This window comes from Cherax quadricarinatus, chromosome 26 (genome assembly GCF_038502225.1).
Source record: "Cherax quadricarinatus isolate ZL_2023a chromosome 26, ASM3850222v1, whole genome shotgun sequence".
NCBI lineage: Eukaryota > Metazoa > Arthropoda > Malacostraca > Decapoda > Parastacidae > Cherax > Cherax quadricarinatus.
The window spans coordinates 34025080-34038111 of record NC_091317.1 but is presented as its reverse complement, the minus strand read 5'-3'; the positions used below and the strand labels follow the sequence as shown (position 1 = coordinate 34038111).

Below are 13032 nucleotides of genomic sequence, written 5' to 3'. Positions count from 1 at the left end.
CCCTCATACATGTTGGTGAGCCCCTCATACATGTTGGTGAGCCCCTCATACATGTTGGTGAGCCCCTCATACATGTTGGTGAGCCCCTCATACATGTTGGTGAGCCCCTCATACATGTTGGTGAGCCCCTCATACATGGTGAGCCCCTCATACATGCTGGTGAGCCCCTCATACATGTTGGTGAGCCTCTCATACATGTTGGTGAGCCCCTCATACATGTTGGTGAGCCTCATACATGTTGGTGAGCCCCTCATACATGTTGGTGAGCCCCTCATACATGTTGGTGAGCCCCTCATACATGTTGGTGAGCCCCTCATACATGTTGGTGAGCCCCTCATACATGGTGAGCCCCTCATACATGTTGGTGAGCCCCTCATACATGTTGGTGAGCCTCTCATACATGTTGGTGAGCCTCTCATACATGTTGGTGAGCCCCTTATACATGTTGGTGAGCCCCTCATACATGTTGGTGAGCCCCTCATACATGTTGGTGAGCCCCACATACATGTTGGTGAGCCCCTCATGCATGTTGGTGAGCCCCTCATACATGTTGGTGAGCCCCTCATACATGTTGGTGAGCCCCTCATACATGTTGGTGAGCCCCTCATACATGGTGGGCCCCTCACATGTTGGTGAGCCCCTCATACATGGTGGGCCCCTCACATGTTGATGAGCCCCTCATACATGTTGGTGAGCCCCTCATACATGTTGGTGAGCCTCTCATACATGGTGAGCCCCTCATACATGTTGGTGAGCCCCTCATACATGTTGGTGAGCCCCTCATACATGTTGGTAAGCCCCTCATACATGTTGGTGAGCCCCTCATACATGGTGAGCCCCTCATACATGTTGGTGAGCCCCTCATACATGTTGGTGAGCCTCTCATACATGGTGAGCCCCTCATACATGTTGGTGAGCCCCACATACATGTTGGTGAGCCCCTCATACATGTTGGTGAGCCCCTCATACATGTTGGTGAGCCCCTCATACATGTTGGTGAGCCCCTCATACATGTTGGTGAGCCCCTCATACATGTTGGTGAGCCCCTCATACATGTTGGTGAGCCCCTCATACATGGTGGGCCCCTCACATGTTGGTGAGCCCCTCATACATGGTGGGCCCCTCACATGTTGATGAGCCCCTCATACATGTTGGTGAGCCCCTCACATGTTGGTCAGCCCCTCACATGTTGATGAGCCCCTCATACATGTTCGTGAGCCCCTTATGTTGGTGAGCCCCTCATACATGTTGGTGAGCCCCTCACATGTTGGTGAGCCCCTCATACATGTTGGTGAGCCCCTCATACATGTTGGTGAGCCTCTCATACATGTTGGTGAGCCCCTCATACATGTTGGTGAGCCCCTCATACATGTTGGTGAGCCCCTCATACATATTGGTGAGCCCCTCATACATGTTGGTGAGCCCCGCATACATGTTGATGAGCCCCTCATACATATTGGTGAGCTCCTCATACATGTTGGTGAGCCCCTCATACATGTTGGTGAGCCTCTCATACATGTTGGTGAGCCCCTCATACATGTTGGTGAGCCCCTCATACATGTTGGTGAGCCCCTCATACATGGGCCCCTCACATGTTGGTGAGCCCCTCATACATGGTGGGCCCCTCACATGTTGATGAGCCCCTCATACATGTTGGTGAGCCCCTCACATGTTGGTCAGCCCCTCACATGTTGATGAGCCCCTCATACATGTTCGTGAGCCCCTCACATGTTGGTGAGCCCCTCATACATGTTGGTGAGCCCCTCATACATGTTGGTGAACCTCTCATACATGTTGGTGAGCCCCTCATACATGTTGGTGAGCCCCTCGTACATGTTGGTGAGCCCCTCATAAATGTTGGTGAGCCCCTCATACATGTTGGTGAGCCCCTCATATGTTGGTGAGCCCCTAATACATGTTGGTGAGCCCCTCATACAACATGTTGGTGAGCCCCTCATACAACATGTTGGTGAGCCCCTCATACATGTTGGTGTGCCCCTCATACACCATGTTGGTGAGCCCCTCATACATGTTGGTGAGCCCCTCATACATGTTGGTGAGCCCCTCATACATGTTGGTGAGCCCCCCATACATGGTGAGCCCCTCATACATGTTGGTGAGCCCCTCATACATGTTGGTAAGCCCCTCATACATGTTGGTGAGCCCCTCATACATGGTGAGCCCCTCATACATGTTGGTGAGCCCCTCATACATGTTGGTGAGCCCCCCATACATGTTGGTGAGCCTCTCATATCGTAGGGGTTCTAAATGGAGATATCGAGGGTTGAAGGTAGACACACTTGTTGGATGGTAACCATATATATTGTCAGACTGTGATGATGGGAAATGGAGCCCAGCCTCTGCCTGTCCTAGCCTGTGTCAAAACGCCGACTGAGGCCGAGGCAGAGGTACAAACGTACACATGCGCATCCCGTGACGTCACACAAAGTCACAGGCCTAAAAGGGATCTCCTATCAAAAGCACATGGATGATACTATATGCTATGCTACACAGGGATCAGCAACTATGCTGACACTCATACATGTTGGTGAGCCCCTCATACAACATGTTGGTGAGCCCCTCATACATGTTGGTGAGCCCCTCATACATGTTGGTGTGCCCCTCATACACCATGTTGGTGAGCCCCTCATACATGTTGGTGAGCCCCTCATGCATGTTGGGGAGCCCCTCATACATGTTGGTGAGCCCCTCATACATGTTGGTGAGCCCCTCATACATGTTGGTGAGCCCCTCATACATGTTGGTGAGCCTCATACATGTTGGTGAGCCCCTCATACATGTTGGTGAGCCCCTCATACATGTTGGTGAGCCTCATGTAGGTGAGCGCCTCATACATGTTGGTGAGCCCCTCATACATGTTGGGGAGCCCCTCATACATGTTGGTGAGCCCCTCATACATGTTGGTGAGCCCCTCATACATGTTGGTGAGCCCCTCATACATGTTGGTGAGCCTCATACATGTTGGTGAGCCCCTCATACATGTTGGTGAGCCCCTCATACATGGTGAGCCTCATGTAGGTGAGCGCCTCATACATGTTGGTGAGCCCCTCATACATGTTGGTGAGCCCCTCATACATGTTGGGGAGCCCCTCATACATGTTGGTGAGCCTCATGTAGGTGAGCGCCTCATACATGTTGGTGAGCCCCTCATACATGTTGGTGAGCCCCTCATACATGTTGGTGAGCCCCTCATACATGTTGGTGAGCCCCTCATACATGTTGGTGAGCCCCTCATACATGGTGAGCCTCATACATGTTGGTGAGCCCCTCCTACATGTTGGTGAGCCCCTCATACATGTTGGTGAGCCCCTCATACATGCTGGCAAGCCCTCATACATGTTGGTGAGCCCCTCATACACCATGTTGGTGAGCCCCTCATACATGTTGGTGAGCCCCTCATACATGTTGGTGAGCCTCATAAATGTTGGTGAGCCCCTCATACATGTTGGTGAGCCCCTCATACATGTTGGTGAGCCCCTCATACATGTTGGTGAGCCCCTCATACATGTTGGTGAGCCTCTCGTACATGTTGGTGAGCCCCTCATACATGGTGAGCCCCTCATACATGGTGAGCCCCTCATACATGTTGGTGAGCTTCATGCATGTAGGTGAGCCCCTCATACATGTTGGTGAGCCCCTCATACATGTTGGTGAGCCTCATACATGTTGGTGAGCCCCTCATGTTGGTGAGCCCCTCACATGTTGGTGAGCCCCTCATACATGTTGGTGAGCCCCTCATACATGGTGAGCCCCTCATACATGGTGAGCCCCTCATACATGTTGGTGAGCCCCTCATGTTGGTGAGCCTCTCATACATGGTGAGCCCCTCATACATGGTGAGCCCCTCATACATGTTGCTGAGCCTTTCATACATTGTGAGCCCCTCATACAACATGTTGGTGAGCCTCTAATGAATGTTGGTGAGCCCCTCATACAACATGTTGGTGAGCCTCTCATGAATGTTGGTGAGCCCCTCATACAACATGTTGGTGAGCCTCTCATACATGTTGGTGAGCCCCTCATACATGTTGGTGAGCCCCTCATACATGTTGGTGAGCCCCTCATACATGGTGAGCCCCTCATACATGGTGAGCGCCTCATACATGTTGGTGAGCCCCTCATACATGTTGGTGAGCCCCTCATACATGTTGGTGAGCCTCTCATACATGTTGATGAGCCCCTCATACATGTTAGTGAGCCCCTCATATACAACATGGTGAGCTCCTCATACATGTTGGTAAGCCCCTCATACACCATGTTGGTGAGCTCCTCATGCAACATGTTGGTGAGCCCCTCATACAACATGTTGGTGAGCCCCTCATACAACATGTTGGTGAGCCGCTCATGCACCATGTTGGTGAGCCCCCATACACCATGTTGATGAGCCCCTCATACACCATGTTGGTGAGCCCCTCATACACCATGTTGGTGAGCCCCTCATACAACATGTTGGTGAGCCCCTCATACAACATGTTGGTGAGCCCCTCATACAACATGTTGGTGAGCTCCTCATGCACCATGTTTGTGAGCCCCTCATACACCATGTTGGTGAGCCCATCATGCAACATGTTGGTGAGCTCCTCATACACCATGTTGGTGAGCCTTTCATACACCATGTTGGTGAGCCCCTCATGCAACATGTTGGTGAGCCCCTCATACACCATGTTGGTGAGCCCCTCATACAACATGTTGGTGAGCCCCTCATACAACATGTTGGTGAGCCCCTCATACAACATGTTGGTGAGCCCCTCATACACACTTGTTGGTGAGCTCCTCATGCAACATGTTGGTGAGCCCCTCATACAACATGTTGGTGAGCCCCTCATACAGTAGCATGGTGAGCCCCTCATACAACATGTTGGTGAGCCCCTCATACAACATGTTGGTGAGCCCCTCATACATGTTGGTGAGCCCCTCATACAACATGTTGGTGAGCCCCTCATACATGTTGGTGAGCCCCTCATACACCATGTTCCTGAGCCCCTCATACACCATGGTGAGCCCCTCATGTAACATGTTGGTGAGCCCCTCATGCACCATGTTGGTGAACCCCTCATACAACATGTTGGTGAGCCCCTCATACACCATATTGATGAGTCCCTCATACACCATGTTGGTGAGCCCCTCATACACCATGTTGGTGAGCCCCTCATGCAACAGGTTGGTGAGCCCGTCATGTACCATGTTGGTGAGCCCCTCATTCACCATGTTGGTGAGCCCCTCATGCAACATGTTGGTGAGCCCCTCATATATCATGGTGAGCCACTCATACACCATGTTGGTGAGCCTTTCATACACCATGTTGGTGAGCCCCTCATGCAACATGTTGGTGAGCCCCTCATATATCATGTTGGTGAGCCCCTCATACACCATGTTGGCGAGCCCCTCATGCAACATGTTGGTGAACCCCTCATGCAACATGTTGGTGAGCCCCTCATATATCATGTTGGTGAGCCCCTCATACAACATGTTGGTGAGCCCCTCTTACAACATGTGGGTGAGCCCCTCATACAACATGTTGGTGAGCCTCTCATGCAACATGTTGGTGAGCCCCTCATACACCATGTTGGTGAGCCCCTCATATAACATGTTGGTGAGCCCCTTATACAACATGTTGGTGAGCCCCTCATACAACATGGTGAGCCCCTCGTACAACATGTTGGTGAGCCCCTCATACAAAATATTGGTGAGCCCCTCATACAACATGTTGGTGAGCCCCTCATACAACATGTTGGTGAGCCCTTCATACACCATGTTGGTGAGCCCCTCCTACAACATGTTGGTGAGCCCCTCATACAACGTGTTGGTGAGCCCCTCATACAAGGTGTTGGTGAGCCCCTCATACAACATGTTGGTGAGCCCCTCATATAGCATGTTGATGAGCTCCTCATACACCATGTTGGTGAGCACCTCATACACCATGTTGGTGAGCCCCTCATACATGTTGGTGAGCCCCTCATACAACATGTTGATGAGCCTCTCATACAACATGTTGGTGAGCCCCTCATACAACATGTTGGTGAGCCCTTCATACACCATGTTGGTGAACCCCTCATACACCATGTTGGTGAGCCCCTCATACAACATGTTGGTGAGCCCCTCATACAACATGTTGGTGAGCCCCTCATACAACCTTCATGTTGGTGAGCCCCTCATACAACCTTCATGTTGGTGAGCCCCTCATACAACCTTCATGTTGGTGAGCCCCTCATACAAGCTTCATGTTGGTGAGCCCCTCATACAATCTTCATGTTGGTGAGCCCATACAACCTTCATGTTGGTGAGCCCCTCATTAAAGCTTCCTTCATGTTGGTGAGCCCCTCATAAAAGCTTCCTTCATGTTGGTGAGCCCCTCATACAACATGTTGGTGAGCCCCTCATACAACATGGTGAGCTCCTCATACAACATGTTGGTGAGCCCCTCATACAAAATATTGGTGAGCCCCTCATACATGTTGGTGAGCCCCTCATACAACATGTTGGTGAGCCCCTCATACACCATGTTGGTGAGCCCCTCATGCAACATGTTGGTGAGCCCCTCATACAACATGTTGGTGAGCCCCTCATACGTGTTGGTGAGCCCCTCATGCAACATGTTGGTGAACCCCTCATATAGCATGTTGATGAGCTCATACACCATGTTGGTGAGCACCTCATACACCATGTTGGTGAGCCCCTCATACATGTTGGTGAGCCCCTCATGCAACATGTTGGTGAGCCCCTCATACAACATGTTGATGAGCCTCTCATACAACATGTTGGTGAGCCCCTCATACAACATGGTGAGCCCCTCGTACAACATGTTGGTGAGCCCCTCATACAAAATATTGGTGAGCCCCTCATACAACATGTTGGTGAGCCCCTCATACAACATGTTGGTGAGCCCCTCATACACCATGTTGGTGAGCCCCTCCTACAACATGTTGGTGAGCCCCTCATACAACGTGTTGGTGAGCCCCTCATACAAGGTGTTGGTGAGCCCCTCATACAACATGTTGGTGAGCCCCTCATATAGCATGTTGATGAGCTCCTCATACACCATGTTGGTGAGCACCTCATACACCATGTTGGTGAGCCCCTCATACATGTTGGTGAGCCCCTCATGCAACATGTTGGTGAGCCCCTCATACAACATGTTGATGAGCCTCTCATACAACATGTTGGTGAGCCCCTCATACAACATGTTGGTGAGCCCTTCATACACCATGTTGGTGAACCCCTCATACACCATGTTGGTGAGCCCCTCATACAACATGTTGGTGAGCCCCTCATACAACCTTCATGTTGGTGAGCCCCTCATACAACCTTCATGTTGGTGAGCCCCTCATACAACCTTCATGTTGGTGAGCCCCTCATACAAGCTTCATGTTGGTGAGCCCCTCATACAAGCTTCATGTTGGTGAGCCCATACAACCTTCATGTTGGTGAGCCCCTCATTAAAGCTTCCTTCATGTTGGTGAGCCCCTCATAAAAGCTTCCTTCATGTTGGTGAGCCCCTCATACAACATGTTGGTGAGCCCCTCATACAACATGTTGGTGAGCCCCTCATACAACATGGTGAGCTCCTCATACAACATGTTGGTGAGCCCCTCATACAAAATATTGGTGAGCCCCTCATACTTTTTGTTGAGCCCCTCATACAACATGGTGAGCCCCTCATACACCTTGTTGGTGAGCCCCTCATACAACATGTTGGTGAGCCCCTCATACAACATGTTGGTGAGCCCCTCATACAACGTGTTGGTGAGCCCCTCATGCAACATGTTGGTGAACCCCTCATATAGCATGTTGATGAACTCATACACCATGTTGGTGAGCACCTCATACACCATGTTGGTGAGCCCCTCATACATGTTGGTGAGCCCCTCATGCAACATGTTGGTGAGCCCCTCATACAACATGTTGATGAGCCTCTCATACAACATGTTGGTGAGCCCCTCATACAACATGTTAGTGAGCCCCTCATACACCATATTGGTGAACCCCCTCATACACCATGTTGGTGAGCCCCTCATACACCATGTTGGTGAGCCCCTCATACAACATGTTGGTGAGCCCCTCATACAACATGTTGGTGAGCCCCTCATACAACCTTCATGTTGGTGAGCCCCTCATACAACCTTCATGTTGGTGAGCCCCTCATACAAGCTTCCTTTATGTTGGTGAGGGGATCTTGATCCAGGGTATTAGATAAGTGCTTGAGTTCCTTGAATCATACCTGAATAGCTTCCATTCCTCCCCTCAATGGAGGTTCCTTGATGTTGTTGAGGGGCTCTTGATCAGTGCTTCATTTCCTTGAATCATACCTGAATAACTTCTATACCTCCCCTCAAGGGAGGTTCCTTGTTGCTGGTGAAGGGCTCTTGATCAGTGATTCAGTTCCTTGAATCATACCTGAATAACTTCCATTCCCCGAGGCATTGTATGACCCCTATGTATGTAGTGCTCCCCCTTGAATATAATAATAATAATTTATTTAATAATTCTTCAGTATTAACCAGGGTCTTTCCATGGATACCCCCAAATGTCATCCAATCTTGTACAACTATGTACCGTATCTATCCAAATAAATGTTTGATTGCATTACGAGATATTAAGAGATACAAGACCCCATGGCCTGGCTGGCAAAGCTCTCGCTTCACACGATTCCCAGCAAGGGTAGAAACATTAGACACATTTCCTTATGCTTGTTGTCCTATTCACATAGCAAGTAGGTACCTGGGTGTTAGTTGATTGGTGTGGGTTGCATCTTGGGTGACAAGATTGAAGGACCACAATGTAAATCAGACAGTCTCTCACTGGCACACTGCCCTTCTTGGGTTATCCTGGGTGGCTAACCCTCTGGGATTAAAAATCAAACAAAATCTTAGTAAGTATATTTAGGCACAGGTACACATAAATACAGTTATTGTACCTAGTGTAAATTACCTAGGATAACCCAGAATATCAGACAAAAGTGACTTAATTTCCATTGGGGTCCTTGTCACCCCAATCATACACCATCAATCATACATTATCCTTGTCTTTGCAGATGCTCTCAGTTATGACAGTTTAGACATTCCTCCAAACTGCCAGTATCCCAAACCCCTCCTTTAACCCTTAAACTGTCCAAACGTAGATCTACATTCACTCGCATAGTGCTCCAAACGTAGATCTACATTTTTTTTATGTGCTTTCAAATGGAGAAAATCAAGGTCGGAGCACTATGCACATAAACGTAGGTCTACATTTGGACAGTTTAAGGGTTAAAATGCAGACATTGTACTTCCCATTTCCAAGACTCAAGTCTGGCTAACTGGTTTCCTTGAATCCCTTCCCAAAATATTATCCTGCTCACACTCCAACAGCTTATTAGGTCCCAAAGACCATTCGTTTCCATTCACTCCTATATAACACGCTCACACATGCTTGTTGGAAGTCCAAGCCCCTCGCCCACAAAACCTCTTTACCCCCCCCCCCCCTCCAAGCTTTCCTAGGATGACCCCCTACCCTGTCTTCCTTTCCCTACAGATTTATACACTCTCCAAGTCATTCTACTTTGCTTCAGTCTCTCTAAATGACCAAACCACCTCAACAACCCTCTTCAGTCCTCTGACTAATACTGTTAGTAACTCCACACCTCCTCCTAATTTCCACACTATGAATTCTCTGCATAATATTTACACCACACATTGTCCTTAGACACGACAGCTCCACTGCCTCCAGCCTCCGCCTTGCTGCAGCATTTACAACTCGTGCTTCACACCTATATAAGAGTGTTGGTATCACTATACTCTCATACATTCCCTTTTTTGCCTTCATGTATAATGTAGGTATGTACAGGTACCATCCGAGTTACGACCGAGCTTGGTTCCAACCAACTGGTCGTAAGTTGAAATGGATGTAAGTCGAACCTTACTACTGAATAACAACATCACATTTTTGTAATGACTTTATTTTATTGTTTTATTTTGGTATTTCATTTTTTACTTTACTTTTTATACTGTTAGTACTGTATTTTATACTGTAAGGTTTGGGATAAACACTGTGTACAACACAAACAGTTGTTTATTTCCCAGAAATTTGGCATAAAAACACAGTTGTAAGTCAAGTGATCATATGTCGAGCAGGTTGTAAATCGGATGGTAGGTGTATATATAAATGCTAGAACATTAACATTTAACAGCTAAGCACAGTAATATTTAAAGGTTAGATCATAGTAAAATTTAACAGTAGAATATAGTGATATTTGAAGGTTGAATAATTAAAAACCTTTAAAGTTCCATCACTGAAATACAGTAGAACTCCGGTTTTCGTACTTAATCCATTCCAGAAGGCCATTCTAAATCCAAAACATACAAAAACTGAAGCAGTATTTCCCATTAGAAACAATGTAATACAATTAGTCCATTCCAGACATCCAAAAATATTAACAAAAAATACATTTTATAAAGAATACCTATAGTTTTACATACAGAAAACAATGAGAAACAAATATAAAGCACTAATGAAATGGATAAATGAACATTTAAATCACTATTACATACCTTTATTGAAGACTTTTTTGGATGAGAGAGTGTTTGGAGACAGGACAAAATACTTAAATATGACACTCTAATATCAACTCTATGGCTTATTTATCTGTCACAATTCATCTAATTTATTTTTTTTTTTTTTTTTTTTTTTTTTTTTATTATCACACCGGCCGATTCCCACCAAGGCAGGGTGGCCCGAAAAAGAAAAACTTTCACCATCATTCACTCCATCACTGTCTTGCCAGAAGGGTGCTTTACACTACAGTTTTTAAACTGCAACATTAACACCCCTCCTTCAGAGTGCAGGCACTGTACTTCCCATCTCCAGAACTCAAGTCCGGCCTGCCGGTTTCCCTGAATCCCTTCATAAATGTTACTTTGCTCACACTCCAACAGCACGTCAAGTATTAAAAACCATTTGTCTCCATTCACTCCTATCAAACACGCTCACGCATGCCTGCTGGAAGTCCAAGCCCCTCGCACACAAAACCTCCTTTACCCCCTCCCTCCAACCCTTCCTAGGCCGACCCCTACCCCGCCTTCCTTCCACTACAGACTGATACACTCTTGAAGTCATTCTGTTTCGCTCCATTCTCTCTACATGTCCGAACCACCTCAACAACCCTTCCTCAGCCCTCTGGACAACAGTTTTGGTAATCCCGCACCTCCTCCTGACTTCCAAACTACTAATTCTCTGCATTATATTCACACCACACATTGCCCTCAGACATGACATCTCCACTGCCTCCAGCCTTCTCCTCGCTGCAACATTCATCACCCACGCTTCACACCCATATAAGAGCGTTGGTAAAACTATACTCTCATACATTCCCCTCTTTGCCTCCAAGGACAAAGTTCTTTGTCTCCACAGACTCCTAAGTGCACCACTCACTCTTTTTCCCTCATCAATTCTATGATTCACCTCATCTTTCATAGACCCATCCGCTGACACGTCCACTCCCAAATATCTGAATACGTTCACCTCCTCCATACTCTCTCCCTCCAATCTGATATTCAATCTTTCATCACCTAATCTTTTTGTTATCCTCATAACCTTACTCTTTCCTGTATTCACCTTTAATTTTCTTCTTTTGCACACCCTACCAAATTCATCCACCAATCTCTGCAACTTCTCTTCAGAATCTCCCAAGAGCACAGTGTCATCAGCAAAGAGCAGCTGTGACAACTCCCACTTTGTGTGTGATTCTTTATCTTTTAACTCCACGCCTCTTGCCAAGACCCTCGCATTTACTTCTCTTACAACCCCATCTATAAATATATTAAACAACCACGGTGACATCACACATCCTTGTCTAAGGCCTACTTTTACTGGGAAAAAATTTCCCTCTTTCCTACATACTCTAACTTGAGCCTCACTATCCTCGTAAAAACTCTTCACTGCTTTCAGTAACCTACCTCCTACACCATACACTTGCAACATCTGCCACATTGCCCCCCTATCCACCCTGTCATACGCCTTTTCCAAATCCATAAATGCCACAAAGACCTCTTTAGCCTTATCTAAATACTGTTCACTTATATGTTTCACTGTAAACACCTGGTCCACACACCCCCTACCTTTCCTAAAGCCTCCTTGTTCATCTGCTATCCTATTCTCCGTCTTACTCTTAATTCTTTCAATTATAACTCTACCATACACTTTACCAGGTACACTCAACAGACTTATCCCCCTATAGTTTTTGCACTCTCTTTTATCCCCTTTGCCTTTATACAAAGGAACTATGCATGCTCTCTGCCAATCCCTAGGTACCTTACCCTCTTCCATACATTTATTAAATAATTGCACCAACCACTCCAAAACTATATCCCCACCTGCTTTTAACATTTCTATCTTTATCCCATCAATCCCGGCTGCCTTACCCCCTTTCATTTTACCTACTGCCTCACGAACTTCCCCCACACTCACAACTGGCTCTTCCTCACTCCTACAAGATGTTATTCCTCCTTGCCCTATACACGAAATCACAGCTTCCCTATCTTCATCAACATTTAACAATTCCTCAAAATATTCCTTCCATCTTCCCAATACCTCTAACTCTCCATTTAATAACTCTCCTCTCCTATTTTTAACTGACAAATCCATTTGTTCTCTAGGCTTTCTTAACTTGTTAATCTCACTCCAAAACTTTTTCTTATTTTCAACAAAATTTGTTGATAACATCTCACCCACTCTCTCATTTGCTCTCTTTTTACATTGCTTCATCACTCTCTTAACCTCTCTCTTTTTCTCCATATACTCTTCCCTCCTTGCATCACTTCTACTTTGTAAAAACTTCTCATATGCTAACTTTTTCTCCCTTACTACTCTCTTTACATCATCATTCCACCAATCGCTCCTCTTCCCTCCTGCACCCACTTTCCTGTAACCACAAACTTCTGCTGAACACTCTAACACTACATTTTTAAACCTACCCCATACCTCTTCGACCCCATTGCCTATGCTCTCATTAGCCCATCTATCCTCCAATAGCTGTTT

General features: G+C 47.2%; 1 protein-coding gene across 8 annotated transcripts in view; it reads left to right on the top strand.

The window, feature by feature from the left end:
- LOC128691724 (ATP-dependent helicase brm) overlaps window positions 1-13032 on the top strand; it is a 153088-nt gene that overhangs the window by 703 nt on the left and 139353 nt on the right. The gene's annotated exons all lie outside the window — the stretch shown is intronic.